This window comes from Cavia porcellus, unplaced genomic scaffold, assembly GCF_034190915.1.
Source record: "Cavia porcellus strain 051 isolate PalLab524CR breed Dunkin Hartley unplaced genomic scaffold, mCavPor4.1 scaffold_22, whole genome shotgun sequence".
Classification (NCBI taxonomy): domain Eukaryota; kingdom Metazoa; phylum Chordata; class Mammalia; order Rodentia; family Caviidae; genus Cavia; species Cavia porcellus.
The window spans coordinates 23,971,431-23,988,268 of NW_026947505.1; the positions used below are offsets into that span (position 1 = coordinate 23,971,431).

At 43.6% G+C, this 16,838-nt stretch overlaps 1 protein-coding gene across 5 annotated transcripts in view; it reads left to right on the plus strand.

Moving 5' to 3' along the window:
• Nucleotides 1-16,838, plus strand: part of Scaf8 (SR-related CTD associated factor 8) — a 232,920-nt gene that overhangs the window by 148,809 nt on the left and 67,273 nt on the right. The window contains exon 22 of one of the 5 annotated variants that reach the window (XR_010041898.1): nt 4,630-15,442. The exons of the other annotated variants lie outside the window; for them this stretch is intronic. The gene's annotated coding sequence lies outside the window, so the exon portion shown is untranslated. The remainder of the gene's footprint in view (nt 1-4,629; nt 15,443-16,838) is intronic. 5 annotated transcript variants of the gene reach the window in all.

Sequence of the window (16,838 nt, forward strand, 5' to 3'; positions counted from 1 at the left end):
TTTGTTTGTTTTTTCTTTTTGAGACAAGGTTTCACTGTGAGGTTCAGGCTGCCCTTGAACTCACTTTGTAGCCCAGGCTGGCCTTGAACTCTCCGGGATCCTCTTGTCTCAGCCTCCCATGTGCTGGAATTAAAGGTGTGCACCACCATGCCCTGCTTGTTTTTACATTTTGTAATGATTTTATCCACTAGGCTGATAAAGAATAAAGGCAGGTTACCTATGAAAGACAGAGCTAAGCTCTTTTAGAAAGTCAAACAAAGCATTTTCAAGACATACTGCTCATTAACCATAAACACACAAGATTTATAAAAAGCAAAAAATATGATGCTGTTTTACATAACTAATTCCCAGAAAATCTTGGCTCTCCTTCCAAAAATCTTGAAATAAAATGTTTTCTGGAACATTAATTGGAAGACAGCTTGCTATCACCAAATTGTCAGTCTGCAGTAGAAACTCAAAACTGCTAACAGATTTTTAAAATGTGGAATCGTTTCAGCCAGCTGCCAAATCATTGATTTCTGTACCTTATTTAAAAACATGAGATGTCCATATAAATCTGCATAACTGTTTAACTGACAAAAATTGTTCCTTTCTATACTACATACCATAAGCATCTGATATCCTAACAGAGACTTGCTTTGACTAGAATTAAGCTATTTAAATTAGCTAAGTGGCTTATTTTAAAACAATATAGATTAAGTTTAGTTTTTAAAAAATAGAGTTCGGGTGTGAGTCCTGGCTAACAGCTTTTTTTTTAACCAGGCCTAACGATTTTCCATATTCCTCTATAACCCTGTTTCCAGTGTGTGTTGACATTTTTAACGTATTTAATCTGTATTTGTCATTAGAATTTACTTAGGAAAACTGCCCAAGTAGTCACATTAACGAGGTGATGAATTTACTGAGGCCCACGGGCCCAGGTCCACGCTGCACATCATCACAGCTTTCTCCAAGAGGAGTTGAACAGTGGGACAGTAAACAGTCCTGCCCACTCTGGTCAGCTCCAGAGCCAAACCCTTTTGTTCAAAGTAGGTGCACAGGGAGAAAGAATCACTAGAGGCTCTGTGGACCGAGGAGCTGATGGTGGGGACAGTGACCAAGTCTGTGAGGCCTGCCCTCTGCCCCCTCATGATCCACTCTGCTCGGTGCCTCTTTAAAAAGTAAGCAAGTATCTTGTTTATTTTTATAATAAACTTCTAATCATAGTGTCTCAATTTTGCAAATCTCATTTGTAAGTTTTGAAAATTTTTTGCTAGCTGGACATGTTAGGTACATCCCCATAATCCCAACTATTTGGGAGGCTGAGGGAGAAGGATTACAAATTCAAATTAGCCCGGGTGATTTAGCAAGACCTTGTCTCAAGATAAAAAATAAAAAGGGCTGAAACATAGCTCAGGGGTGAGCACTTGCTTGATGTGTGCGAAGCCCTAGGTTAGATTCTCAGTATCAAGAAACAAGAAAAAAAAGCTTTTGCTAAATGCTTACAAAGACACTTTCTCTGTCCCATTGTATAGATAAATTTGGCTCTTAGGCTATGCATAATCTATTTACATTATATTTTTAGAATCACACAAAGAATAGAGTAGAAAATTATGTAAGATAGAGTTCAGCATAGACAAAACCATTTATAATCTTAAATGTGGACTTTTTTTAATTCCTAAAAAATACTGAAGAATTCTGCCTGCCCTGTGGGATAAGATGCCTAAAGAAATGCCCTTGAAAGCACACCAGAGTAGCTTAGCAGAAGAATCAAGGTCCTCTGGGAGTGGGGCCTGCATCCTGATTTTGGAGTTACTCAGTGGCTGCCTCTGGCCAGTCTTTTTCCTGAGTCTCTGCAATAATGGGGGTGACAGTGCCTCTGTCCAGGGTGCCCATGGGCATTTCTGGCAGGATGGAGAGTGAAGTAAAGGGGTAACAGTTACCATTATTAGGGCACAGATATGTATTATACATGGACCTTATCACACATGCTTTTACTGTGAAAGTTTTTGAAAGACATTAAGAGATTCAAAGAAAAATTCAAGGAACAGAGTTTCAAAAAAGAAAGTTGCTACAGGCATGTGCATAATAAAATCAACAGCGGAATCCTGCTAATAAGTGGCATATGATGCTGATGGAAAGAAACATGGGCCTCGCTTTCACTAACGCTCTCTGAAGGCCAAATCAGAAAAAACACGAACAGAGAGGAAGAATTGTAATCCAAGATGAATGTAGAAGAGTAGTATAAATCAGTAAAAGCTCAGTCAGGAGGCTGGAAGCAGATCTGAGAAGCTTATGGGGAAACTGTTTTTAGTAAAAGGGAGGAGGTAAAGAGAGACAGGGCACCCGAGGCCTGACATCAATGTCACATAGCCAGAAGTCCATGGCAGTGTGAGCAGAGCCAGTGGAGGTGGGGAGGTGCCCTTAATTGTCCTCGCATGGCTCTGGGGCATCCCTGGGAACTGGAATGTGTGGACTGGCCTCTAACATGATGCAAGCCCGACCCCTGGCAAGCAGGGAGGGATTCTGATACTTAGGAGCAGGCAAACGTTTTGATCTGCAAGCATAAAAATGCAGGCCACTGAACTTTCATCATTCCCAGCACAGGGCCAGAAAGAGCCGAATAAGGATTGCTTGACTGGTGCAAAAGGGATTCACTGGCCTGGGGTCACTAAAGAAAGTTCCTGCCAGACAAATGACTGGCACTTCCAAAGGCTTATATCATTCAGTGGATGAGAAATATAATAGCTGCTGTCTAATTAGACTTCAGTAAGGAGCTGAGGAGGCCGCTCAGTGTTTTGTGGCAAGGACAGAAAGAAGGCAGAGGCCTAGGTGGCCGTGTAGCCTGGCTGGCTCAATCCCTCCCACCCCCGTCAAACTGCTGATTGATAGAACAGTGTCAGCCTGATGGGTGGCAGCTGTAAGGGACCAGGCCAGGGTTCCACAGTGGAGCCAGGGGCAGCTGTCCCTGACCTGGCCTTTGCCTAAGGGCCATGGGATGCTCAGAAGGAGGAAAACAGGCCCTGCTGGTGAGAAGGAGCCCTGGAAGGCCATGAGGATGGCTGCAAACACAGGCTGCAGGTGCGCCAACACAGGTTCCATCCAGGGCAGACTCAAAGAGGAGGCATCGGCACTGGGCAGATGTTTTTCTTTTCGGTGCCCACATACAGATTGTCACAGGTTTGTTAAAAGGGACTGAAATGAGACAGATTTATGACTTCGGACTTACCCTCCACCTTATTAGTGATTTGAAAGGAGAGATGAACATCAGGCATGTGATTAAACCTAGAGTTATGAGAAGGTACAAGAGAACTAGACTCTTGGGTGAGCTCTGGGCTGGTAAACTGAAAGGAGGATCAGATATGGTTTACTAGCTGGGGGCAAGAGAGATAGAGGCTCACCAGCCAGACAGATCCCTATGGCCACAAGAGGCTAAGGCAATGGTGGCCAACCTACGGCACGAGTGCCACAGTGGGCTGTTTGTATCATTGAAAGCTCTAAAAAGTTTGCCATCGAGGCACTAAGGCAAGCTTAGAGTGCTGTAGCGCAAGAATAGGGTTCAAGCTGAGAAGGGTGACAAACTGTGATGATGTTGCTCTGTCTCACAAATCTGACAGCAGTTGAACTTTTAAAAGCACTTCTAGTTTCTAGACACTGACCTAAGAATATGACCTACATAGCTGGGGACTGAATGTATCCAATGAGGATTAATGTGTCTGCCCTGGAGAATATTTAAAGGATTTTAAGGTCGTTGACTTAACATAAATGCAGTGTAGCTGCAGGATTGGACAAGCTCTTTGTAACGCTAGAGGGCAGAGATTTGTCTTCCTGGCTGTTGTCACTGTCTAAAAACAGAGCTGAGGCCTGGCAGGAGAGGTGGCACGCTGGAACCTGGACAAAATCCATGTGGGGAGGAGTTGGAGGCAGTGCGGGTGTCCCAGCAGATATTGCTCTGACGGTATGTCAGAACTGAGATTCTGTAATTCCACAGTTTCTCAGACTGTCTCCTGCTCCTAGGGGTATGGTTCTACGCTGAGAGATTTGCTTTATCTCATATGAAAAAAGGCTTCAGTTTCAACCGAGTTCATCCACAGGAGACCTCCTGTGGTCCTGTAGGGAGGGACCTGAAAGAAACAAAGACCAAGAGGCCTGACTCCGGGTCTCTTCTGGGAACCGGAGAGCAGACTGCTCCCCTGACGGGGTGCCAGGGGAGCTGTGGCTTTCTTCAGTGATTTGAAAATAATCCCCTTTTTTCCGATAGGCAAGTTGGTAAAGATAGACATTTGAATATATTTTAAATTCCCAAGAAGTTGTTGCAAATGTGAAAGAAAGTTCTGTAGAACCTGGAGCACAAGCCTCGGGCCAGTGTCACTAACCGTAGCTGACAAGTGGTGGTGAGTTTCCTGGTTCTGATCAGGGCTGCTGTGTCCGCCCCCTATGATCAGATATTTGTCTTTGTCCTCTGGGAAGTTTATTTCTAGCATATTCCCAGACAGAGGAGCAAATCACACAATACTTATTAATCTCCTGGGGAAGGGATGATCTGGTTGATGGTATAAACCTTCCACCTGGCCTGCCGTGGGAATGCAAGAAGGAGGGAACTTTTTTCAGGTCACAGCTTTACCTTTTTTGTTGTTTTGTTTTGTTTAGACAGAGTTGCTATGTTGCCCAGGCTGGCCTCAGACCTCTGAGCTCGAGTGATCCTCCTGCCTCAGCCTCCCGAGTAGCTGGGAATACAGGCGAGTGCCATGGCTGACTTACCATAATAGAATTTGTAAGCAATGTGAACTGCTGGCTTTCCAGAAGCTATCTTTTAGAGGGAAGGTCAGGCTTTCTTCAATGGAGGATCTTTCTCCATTTCTTAAAGTGCCATTCTGTGTGCCACTGTTGGTTCACAGGTTCTTAGTCGTCTGTGTTAAATGACTCCAGACTATACCTTTGTCAGGGGTGTATTGATGTCCATGCCTCCCTGTCTTCCTCCTCCTGTCTCCTTTGCTTGCAGTCTTTCACATTCCTCAGACTCCCACAGCTTCTCTCTGTCTTGACTTAGAGAAATGCTTTGGAGCTAATGCCCAAAATAGTGTTCTCCTGCCCCTTGCTACACTACTTTTGTTTTATTGTTATTCTTTTGTTTTGTTTTGTGCAAGAGCAGCCAGAGATTGAACCTAGGGAAATGCAACATTGAGCTGCATCCCCAGCCTCGCCCTGCTTTGTGAGACAGAGTCTTGCCGCGTAGCCCAGGCCAGCCTTGAACCTGCAATCCTCCTGCGGCAGGCTCCCAAGCCACTGGAATTACCAGGATTAGCCAGGGTCCCGTCTCTGGTTTTCCTTGCAGCACGCTGCTGCTGACCTGTCTCACCCCTCTCCCTGCCTTGTGGGAGCTGCAGGATGACTGCTGTCCCCAGCTCCTAGAGCAGCCCTAGCAAAGGATAGGCGCCCCGTGATTACCTGATGGAAAAGAAGGGCACTGCTCAAGGGCGTATTTTTTATAGTCTGGGATCAGTAGTGTAAGAGAAACATCCTAAAACCATCCAAGTGGCTCGGGAAATGAATACCACCTACGGTGCTGGTCTGGTGGCCACAAGGTACACACCCTTTCACCCTCAGTCGGGTGCCAAACAAAATACAGGGCACCTAACTCACTTTAAACTTCAGACGGGCAACAAATGATTTTTGATTTAAGGATATTCCACGCAGTATTTGAGCTACACTTTAAACAGTGTTTCTTGTATATTTCTACTTGCTAAATTTGGCAATTCTACTCCATAGCTCCCTCATGTATTGATTAGCCTTATGTTAGGCGCTTCATTGTTTTCTGCAGTTTTCCTAAAAGAAAGCTGTGTCAGCCTTTCCCCTGGGACACAGACTGCAGTTAGAGCTGGACTTCATTCAAAATCTAAAGTGTCTGTCACGATGATGTTCGTGTATGTAGCAACTTAATTCTTTTTTTTTTCTCCACTAGAGAAAATGTATTTAATATAAATAGAAATGACTGTTAGAGGGATAACTTTGAGCCTTTTTTTGATTTATTATTTAAAACAAAGCATTTGCAAATACAGATTTTATTATTGTGACCAAACTTAACAAATGATTTGAGACCTCTCAGCCGATTGGTATGTCGTTAGTTACCAATGACTTGCTATGAGGGAAGTTCACTTTGAGGTTGGAAATAAGTGGTTTAGAATTTCATGCTAGAAAATGAGGATTGTCCTTTTTTTTTTTTTTTTTTACTTAAGAGATGTGATTTTTCTTTTTTTTTTTTTTTTTGTCTTTTTCCTTTTTTATCAGTACCGGGGATCAAACTCACGACTGCCTGCTTGCAAGGCAGGCACTTAGCTAAATCTCCAGCCCCCAAGATGTGATTTTTCTATGCAAGAGGAAAAAAATCTATTGAAAAACTAATAATTTAATCTGATAATACTAATAATAGTATCTATTGAGATAGTTTTTAAATTATTAGTTTGCAATGTATTTGAAAATGCATTTTTCTAATGGTTAAATTCTAACATACTGCCACAGCTAACGTGCACCTTGAATTTTCTCTTTCATGAATAATAAACAAGTAGAGTAGTATTTGAGTCCTTTGGTTCCACTTAAGTGCCTTTGTCAACACTTGACATCCCTGAAGAATGGGTTTGCACATGTTAATTGTCATGCAAACAAAAGAGTGGCAGGTGAGTGCCACCTTGTGTGCTGCGCAGGTCTCAAAGTTGGGGTGGAGGTGTGGATGGAGAGAGGGTGGAGAAATTAAGATAAGAGCCAATATACTGAAAGCAGAGGTCAGGTGGAGCTCTCTCTCCTGATGGTAGCAAAGGCACTGCTTAATGGAGCAGTGCGTTTATTCATACATTTGTCACATGACACTCCTTTGCTTAACTAACTGACCTCTCAGGCCCCTTGTTCTGGGGGCTGCGACAGCTGTTTGTCTGGGGCACTCTGTGCCCGCAGGGCACTCCTCGGGCCCTGTGCTCTCAGTTCCACAAGTGTGAAGGATCACTAGCTTGGTCCTCCCAACCGGCCATTGCCCATCTTCCCCTCCTGAGAGCCTTCTCCTTGTACTCCAGCAGTGGGCCATCTCTTCCATAATGGATTACTTCAGGCACCGGCCCCTTGTCTCCCTGGAGAGTGTCTGTGTACACCCATCTACTATGCAGACCACGGTCTCCAGAGCAACCCTAATAAGCTTCCCGACTGGTATCCAAAGAATGAATTAAAGAAAGGAGCAGAGGGGATCTAGCCTATTGCAGTGGGCTGGGGGAAGAAAAGCAAGCTTTTTGACAGAATTTTTGGAAACTAGGCCTATTCAAGGTGACCTTGCTGAGCGAGCTCTGAGGGCAGCTGAACCCCTTAATGGGTCATGGGTGCAAACCAGCCCTTCCTGAGTTCATTCTGCACTCTGGTGTAAGTTTTTTGCCCTAAACCTGCAACATGAGGCAGGGACATCTATCCATGCTGAAACAGAGCCCGTGGTTGGGCAATGAACACATCTGTGTTGAAATACTACAAAAGAGACTTTGGGTTCTAACACTGGCCTCACCAGCTGCCCGCAGTGCGTGCCAAGGAGGTAACTTAGGCTCTGCGAGCTGTGTCCTCATTTGTGGGATGAGGTTAATGATGGCGACTGCACCTGCCTGCAGTCTGGCACCTGGCACAGGGGAAGTGGGGTAGGTTAGCAATCAGATTTCAGTTCTGTAGCCTAGGATTGCTGAGGCCTAGCTAAGTTCTGTGATTGTAGGAAAAGGATAATGTTTACAGCTATAAGGACTTAGCACAGAGGATCCAGAAACTTTAGATGTGTTCAACAGCAGGTGATTAGAAGAATAACATTTTCTTTTGGAGATATAAAAAAGAACAGAATTGCATGCTACTTTTGTAAATTGGCTGTTTCCAAATGGACATAAATGTTGTGTAAAACTTCCTTATAAATTGTTGCAGTCAGGGCTGAGCTCCCATTGTCCTGGGACCTGTTGGAATTTTGTTTTCTTCTTTCTCCTGTCTCCCTGCCAAGCCTGTTAGGCCAAGTCTACCTAGTCCTGTTCTGACTCGAAAATTTGCAATCCCAATCCACCCTGCCCCATGACACTCCATTGTGGGTGGTACTAGGAAAAAGATCAACCTCACTAGTATTCTTTCCGCTCAGAGCCTTTCATAGCCTGTTTCTCAGTGTATATTTGATTGGCCAAAGACAGAGCAAGTGACATTAAGGGAAAAAGACTTTACAGCCAACTTGTGTCCTGACATTTTTAAAGCTGTTTTTAAAACTTTTAAAGAGGTTTTAAAGTTACCACTGAATGGAAAAGCTTGTTTCATCTTGGATTATTGTCTGTAAAATGAATCGAGCTTTTGCACAACACATATTGTAATTTCAGGGGGGAGATTCATTCCCAGTGCAACCTTTCAATTTCCCAGAATGTGGTGCTCAGGATTGACAAGGATCCAGCTGCAAAAACCCATCAGGAAATGTTGAAAGATGTGAGGTTTCAAATGAGAAGAGGCCCTGTGTTCAAGGCACAGGGGTGATCCTAGGGAACCTCTGGGATTTTCGTGTGAATCCAGGGCGAGGTTTCATTTGGGTAGCACCTGGTTTGAACTGATTTATTGATTGTGCTGAGAATCATTTTAGTTGTAATACTTTAGTTGATAGTGCTAAGAATGTTGTATATGTGACATCAGTGACTTTCAAGCTGTATGCCAGAGACCACAAAGCAGAAGAATCTGGGGATGGGGTGGCCAAGCCCAGCTTCTACCCAAGCTGTTTTTTGCTCATGTCTTACATGTTCAACTCTCACAGCGTAAAAAGTAGGAAATGTAATTTCAAATAAATGCTTGAGTACCTCGGCATTCCTGGCTCTAACATTTATGGTTGCAGCTGTTCCAAGCCAACTCACAGTATGCAATAATCCTTAATTGTGCTAAGGCACAAATGTGAATAGCATCGCCTGCAGTGCAGGTGAGTGGCAGTGTGTATCTGGCTAGTGAATCAGTCTTGCTGATTGTTGTCACCCATGTATCCACTTGGCCTTGCATTAGTTATTAGTTTTCTTCCCTCTTCATTATGGAAGTAGGTTAGATTGTCATTGTACAGGGGGAAAATTGTGTACTGTAATAGGATTTGCACTTTGAAGCTTGCTGATATCTGAGATGTGTCCTTCCCAGATGTCTAAGGTCTTCTGGACAGTTGGATGGAATTCCAGTTGCCATGCCTGAGGAAGTTGTGAAATGTGTTCTGGAAAGTTCCATGCTCCATCACCACTGAGCATGGGAGGGAATTTTGTGTGGGGTGCAGATGCAGCACACATCAGCTCTCAAACACTGTCAAGAAGAGATTTTTCTTATCCCAATTCCAGCTGAGTCTTCTGAGTAATATGGTTTGGTGAAACCACCCATTAAAAACACAAAAATTACATCCCATTGTATTCTGTGCTTTGGGACCCGCCTGAGACAAATGTTCCTGAGACTGTGCTGCGTTTGTAGAGAAAGAGGTTCTGTTAGTGGCTCATTAATCTGGATCATGTTTGGCGTGTTCTGTGAGCTTGTTAAAATAAGACTTTTGTGCCTTCCTAAAAACTATTAAAAAGAACTGAGTCATGCAGTTTGCCAGCATCACAGTTAAGAGTGATTAAGTCCCCTTTTCCATGGCTGCTGGGGATGGTCCAGATGGCAGGTGCCTAGGACAGTCCTCCCTACCCTGAGGTTTTAAGTGTGGCTGTGACCCTAATTGTTATATTTATTAACTGCGTTGTGCTCACTTGATACATGTGGAGCCCTGGTTCATGTCAGTTACTTTATGAATGCATGAGGAAAAGATTGTGTTAAATGAAAGCAAATGCACAGAACTCAGAAAACCTAGCTAGCCAGGGGTGGAAGTGTTTATTAGTCGTGTCTCTCTAAACACATGTGCAATAAATAGGTCCTTCTTCTCCTCTATCTCCTCCTCCTGTTTTCACTCACTCACTTTCTTGGCAGTTCTTCTGAAGAGCCAATTCCTACTTACTCTGGATACGGAGAAATAATGGCCAGTCTAGGTTCCTCAAGTACCTTTTCTGTCTGCCTGTCACCCAGCGATTGGGTGTCACCTTTCCCTTGGGCTGTGTTTCCTGGGCTCCATACAAAGTGAGTGGCTTGTCATCTCCTTGACTAAGTTATATCAGTTCTCTGCCACTAATGCAGTTTGCAAATTAGTTTCTCTAGCTATTTTTTTAAAAACTGGCATCTGCTCAAACAAGCAACCATATAGTTTCTCCAGTTCAGCTGTGAAGACAGCCGAGGACACCAGATTGAGTTTGCTTTCTGCAAGCTGGATATAGGAATATCAAAAAAAAATTTTAATGGATGATTGTTCACTTTTCAAAAGGTTTCTTTGCCTCACCCAAAGAGAGTAATAGGATTTCTTTAAACACTGATTCCTTCTAGTGTCCTAAATATAAAATTTAATCAATATCCTATTTCTAGAGCATTCTTCATGCATAAATGTGACGTGACTGTTAGATATATTATAATTTACTTAAAGTTAACTTTTAAAATTACTAACTCTTTTTAGTCTGAGAGGTTCAGTTCTACTAAATCGAACTGATTTCACTCTGGCCTGAAGTGAGGAAACGAGTACATAATAATCCTCCATGATGGTTTGCATACAACAAATTTTAAAATGAGGACACTAGGTCATGTGACCTGCAAGGCATTAATCTAACAGCGTCTGTTCTCAGAAACCTAAAGGGAAGGCTTTGAACTTTTCAGCCAAAAGGAGAGCTCTGTAAAGCCGTCTCCAGGATAAGCTTCATTAGTACAAGCTCAGACAAGAGACCTATAAGTAGTCCAGATAATTCCTCTGCCAGTGGAATGCATGTCCTAGAGCTGCTTTACACAAAGGGTCTAACATAAATCACAGGTAGACTTTTATCTTCCAGAAAGGCTATTTAGTGTTATTCCAATTTCATTCGTTCTGTTCTTCATCACTGGGTGTCCATTAAGCCCAATGCCAAGAATCAGGATTTTACAAAAATGATTTTGGGCTTGACTTTGCTTTCATGGAATTTGTAGTCCAATTTTTTCATCCTATAGACTAGGTGATGGCTGTAAAGTTGTTGAAAGGTGCCTTAGATAACCTGTTTTTGCCTCCTTTTCTGACTGCTTCTGTCTTTTGCACCACCCCAAGGTTCAGGTATCAAAGTACAGAATTGCCAGGTCATATGTAGCCCAAATGCATCACACACTGGGCCATGGCTGATGGCTGTCTGTGCGTGGTTCGCAGATGTTCTTTTGAAATTTTTCTTTGTACTCCGTAAGGACATGAGAACATTGGCTGTGTGCTGTTGTTGTTTGTTTGTTTGTGTAATGCCAGGGTGCTGACCCCTCGTGCCTGTGATGATTCCTCTGAGTAGAAATGGTCCAGAGAAAGAGGGAGAATGTTGGGAGGTACAGTAGGGGAAGGGGAGCTTTGGCCTTGGGACAGGAGGACAAGTTCAGAGGGAGTACTGTGAGTCTCTAGCAGCCAGGGGTTTAGAGTGTGTGGTCAGTACCATCACTGATGCCCTGGTCTTTGAGGAAAGGATTGTAGGATATTCTTCACATTTCTGCCAGTCACAGGAGACCTCCTGGCAAACAAAGCATTTGGGAAGTCGTTACAGGGGAGGTGGCCACTAAGCAGACAGGTTTTCCTGGCTAACAGATCACTCTCGGGGCACAGAAGAGAGAGAGACATGCATCTCCGTCAGAAGGAATAGAAAGCCCAATTTTAGATCAGCAAGGATTCTGCTGCCGTTTCTGTCCCCAGGGCTGCCTGCACACAGCTGGCAGGAGGAAGAGTGGCCCCTTTCTTCCTCCTCTGTGACACTTTTCACACACACACTCACTCAGCCGCACAGTCAGCTTCAGTGGTGAGTGTTAATCTCCATCTTGCAGATGAGGAAACACTGAGTGGCCAACAGTCCCCCCCGAGGATGGTACACCTACCTGGGAAAGAGCACAGCTGGAAATGCAGACCCGGAGTGCATGAGGCCAAGTGTGTGCTTTCGGCCAGCACTGTGACCTGCCTGTCCATGGAGGAGCTGGCTGGAGGGATTCTGCCAGGCTGTGAACCTTGCACCAGGGACGCTGTGCCTCCTTTGTACCAGCTCCCGAGATTGGATTCCAGCATTGTAGAAATAGCAAGATGCATTATGGTCCAAAAGTCTAAATTACAATTAGGTCATTCATGCAAAGTGGCATAATTTTTCAAGACAGAATATCTGACATATTTGAATTAAAAGAATTAGGACTACAGAACAAAACAAACATATAGATTCTCAATCTTCATGTGTCCGTGGGCAAGTGTGGAGCTTCAGAGTTATAGTTTTGTAGTGAGAATTTTGTGCTTTACAATTCCTAAAGTCTGTTTTAATGCTAATATGATCCCTTTTGCTATTATCCTGGAATTAAGTAGCTTCTTGGGGATCCTCAAAGATTGTAAGCATGATATGCATGTGAATATGAGAGAAACACTGTTTATCCCCCATCATAGGACTAAGTTTCCCTACTGGGCAATGACTGCCTTTATTTTATTTTAATTATTCTTATATTTGGTACTTGGAACGACATGATTTCATATTGTTCTAATCTAATGGGATGTGGCTCCATACATTTTGAGTAGGTTTTAAACCAGGGAACAATAAAACATTCAGCAAATTATGTTGGAAGGCATCTGCACACATTCTATTCACAGCCCTGAGCCAGCCATCCTGCTCCCATATGGGTGACCAAACGCATCGACTGGATGAAGCAGGCTGAGATCTGGCATCCGTAAGCCACTCTGGCTGGCACTGCCGCTTCCACATGGCAGGACAGGCTGGTGGAGGCTGGGTCTGATGTCTCGGAGAAGAGTGCGTGCGTGCCAAGTACTGTGCTGCCACCACATTCTTCAGCCCACTGGTTATGAATCCAGGATCATCAGTGTGCTGCAGCTCAACCTCAGTGTAGTTTTTCTGTCCCCTGGCTTCTTACTGACATGCCTTCACCTTTCCTGGCTAGCAGAGGAAGAGGAAGATGCCCGGTTTCCAGTGGACAGCTTTGTGGGTTGCTGGCAGTTCTGATAAGAGTGGTTCTGGGGGCTGGGGGTGGAGAAGAGGAACTAAAAAGGGATCAGAGGCTTTCTGTGGACTTTGTCTCCCAGTATTGTTATCCTTGCTTTGCCTTTGTGAGCTGTACTCCAGAAAGGACTCATTTGGAAATCCATTAAGGAGGGAAGATGTGACCAGACCACAGAGGTCAGCTGGTTTCTGTTTCTCCATGCAGTTTGCTCCTGTGGGGTTGTGTTCCTGAGGAAGTGTTTTCTCTTTTTGTCTGGTGCTTCCTCCAGTCCTCTGCTGTGACTGTCATTGACTTGGAAACCTGGCCACTGTGTCTACAGTCAGTTCCTGCAGAAGAGAGGCCGTGCCTGATGTGAAAGCAGCTATGGCTTCCTGTAGCCCTGGGCACGGCTGGGTCCTCACCGTGGGCCACACAAGGGGTGGCTTCTTTCATGTCTAGATGCCAAGGCATTGGAAAGAAGTAGCTTGGAGAGGAAAGGCATGTAATTTGGGGGTCAGGCATACTTTGTTTGATATCTGGTCCCTGCCATGTGCTCAGGTACTTAGGCTTTGTGAACCTCAGTTTTATTATTTGCAACATGGGGCTAGTGAAGAGAGCTGCTCAAGAAGAAGTTAAAGATCATATAAGTCTCCTAGACTGCGTGAGCTAGGGTGCTTCCATTTCTACGGGCCTTCATTGTGTCCAGTTTATGTTGGAGGAAGTAGAACTGCATTTCTAAGTGGAGGACAGTTGCAACAGACACGTTATGGGCAGCAGCTGAGCTGCAGAAAACTGGTTGTAAAATGCTCATGGTTTCTGCCAGGAGCGGCTTTCACCTATGAGCACTGCTGCTCTCAGACTGATTGATTGATGGGTTGATTTTTGCATTCTGGAGATTAAACTCAGGGCCTTGAGCAACTCAACATATATTCTCTCTGATGTGCATCTCTGGAGATACATATATATATATTTTTTTAAACAGAGTCTCACCAAGTTGTTCAGGCTGGACTCAGATTTGTGATCTTTCTTCCTCAGCCTCTTGAGGAGCTGGTATTACTGGCATGCATCATCATGCCCAGCATGAGATTTGTTTAAGGAAAGAAGTCTTATTCATTACACCATATTCCCGTTGAAACGTAAGGCTTCCGACCTACCATTCTTTATCCTGGCAAAGTACATCCAGTACTCTGAGGATCTTGCAACACACTGGTAACTGCTAAAGAAGAGTGACCTGACCTAGGGGAAACATATTCCTTCACAAAAGCTCTTGCTGCTTACAGAGTTTGTAAGAAATCACCTGTCACACCCCCGCCGTGGCTCTCTGGGGTCTGGGGAACAGCTGGGTGTCACTGTGTGGTGAGGCTGTAGATGTACTCATGCTGAATTTTTCATACCTAAAGTTTTCACTCAGTAGCCTTCGTAGTGTCTGGCACCAAGATGGTGCTCACAGTGGGAGAATCAGGCAGGGTAAAATTACAGCCCACACAGCCTGGGACTTGAGCACTTGGACACTGTGGGTTGTAGGCAGTGGTGCTTCTCGGAACCCTTTGTAGAGTTTGTTTTATGGTTTTTTTGTTTTTTGGTTTTTTTTTTCTGTGTTGGAGACACTCCAAACTATTTTTCAGGGTATTCTTTATAAATCATTTAACATATTAGGGCTACTAGCAGTGGCAGAACTACACGGATGACTTGAATATTATGATGAAAGATTAATGTGTCCTTATTCAGTGTTAGGAGCAAGGGTTGGTGTGCAGAGGATAGAGTGGCCAGAGCACAAATCCTGGTTGTGTCCCAACCACTGGACTGACTTTTAATATGGGGCCGGTCCTGGGAGCCCTTGCATCTCACCTTCGTGGAGGGAAACTGATCCTCTGTTTAGGAGACCAGAGAGCCCATGACTGTGAAGGGGCTTCAAAAACCAAAGCGCACTCTAGGAGCTGTTCATTCTCTTGTTGTCCCTGTTCCTTGCTCAGTGTGGCAGTGTTGACAGCCACCTCTTCAGTGATGGATTGTGTCAATGCACCTGTTGCAACACCATCAAGCACTTAGGAGAAATAGCGAATCCTCCCAGTTAACCTTGATCACAAAAATACTTACCAGCATCCCACAACAAACTTTATGTGCCATTTAAATTCATTTGTCAATACGAAAATATTTATTTCTCTTACCTGGCAACAAAGAAACACAAATTTAGTCTGTGTCAGCACCGTGTGCATTTACAGACCCTTCTTCTATGTCCCTACCCCCGATTTGAGTTAATCTTCCTTTTTCCTTTTTTGCCCTTTGTGTTCTCATTGGACAACAGCCCTCTCCTGTTACAGCTGGGCAAATCTTATCCAGATTTAGGACAGGGGCTCTGGAGCTTCATTGTTGCAGCAATTGAGTCAAATGACCGAGCTTTCCATCAGTCACTTTCAAGGTAGCTTTTTAAAAATCAACTTGTTAATGTCAGCTTTTCTGTTTGAAGGAAAAATTTATTAGCAAACCATTTATAATAATCCAGAATAATAGATGTTGCCCTGGCAGCAGTTTTGTTTTGTGTGGCTCCTTTATACGTTTTACAAAGTTATTTCTCTATGCTAAAATCACAATGGAAGTATGAAAAAATTAATTTTATTGTTGTCAATTATTTAAAACATTAAATAATTGAGATGGCCATTGCAAAGCCTGGTTCTTGATTCCCCTTGTTGCATAAGATAGCTAGAATGCTCTAAAATATATAATGATATATAATATAGTGGTATGACGTAATGCAATGTAGTATGTTATAGGTAACTGTTTTGGTATCATCTAAGTTTTTCCAGAAGCATAAAATCAAAATTGCCACGTACAGTCTTTTTAATCACCAAAGTTTATCATTTTGTTACTAAAGACAGCTAAGTGTCCAAGCGGGGATCGAACTCATAACCTCGATCTTACCAGGCACTTGCTTAAGCCACTGAGCTAAATCCCCAGGCCCTTGGTTGTTCTTTTAACAGTTATGAAAAATCACATAATTTTCAGCCCCAATTAATTATCTTTTCAATAAAGTCTGGTGAAGTGGTTTCACATTAGTTTTAGAATCAGACTTAATGTATTTAGAACCTATCTCTGTTTCACTAGATAATGTTTTGATAAACTTAATTGACATAGTTGTTTAAACTAGTCCAACTATTTGAATTATATAACTAAGTAGAATGCTCTTACAGAATGCTTCCAAGCTACTATAGCTATTAATGTGTTTTTTAGCTTTCATGTGGTGATTTCTTAATTTCAGAAATCCTGAAGGAACCAAACAATGATGTGTCCTAGATCTTATGCAGCAAAAGATGTGAAAACGTAGAAATGTGTCTTTTCAGAATTTTATACCCATAAGAAGATTTTTGATTGACTTTAGATGCAAGGAGATATTTTGAGATTTCTCTAGAAGGTCAGCTGGTTCTCAGCCCTAAGCAAAACTAGAACTGTAGGTACCAGGTATAGGTTTAGATAAAGCCTGACCATTGCTGCAGACTAATGTGGTTGGACCTGGCTGCGCTCTGTCAGGAGCTAAGAAGGCAGGTGTGGATGAGCCTGGTAAAAGTTAGCATTCAATGCCACCTTCCCAGACAGTGCCTGCTCAAGTCCTCGTGTTTGTACACGAGGAGGAGCTAGGGCCCAGCAAATTAGTCATTGGCAGAATGACGTCAGGAGCCTGGGTCCACTGACTTCTAAGATGGGACTCCCTGAGCATTCCCAGGGCAGAGATGGCCACTGCACAGCCTGGTTCTTCCTGGTGCACTGGAAGAAGATTATGGCAGTTTAGAGTCCAGAAATCTATGACACATTGAAAAATT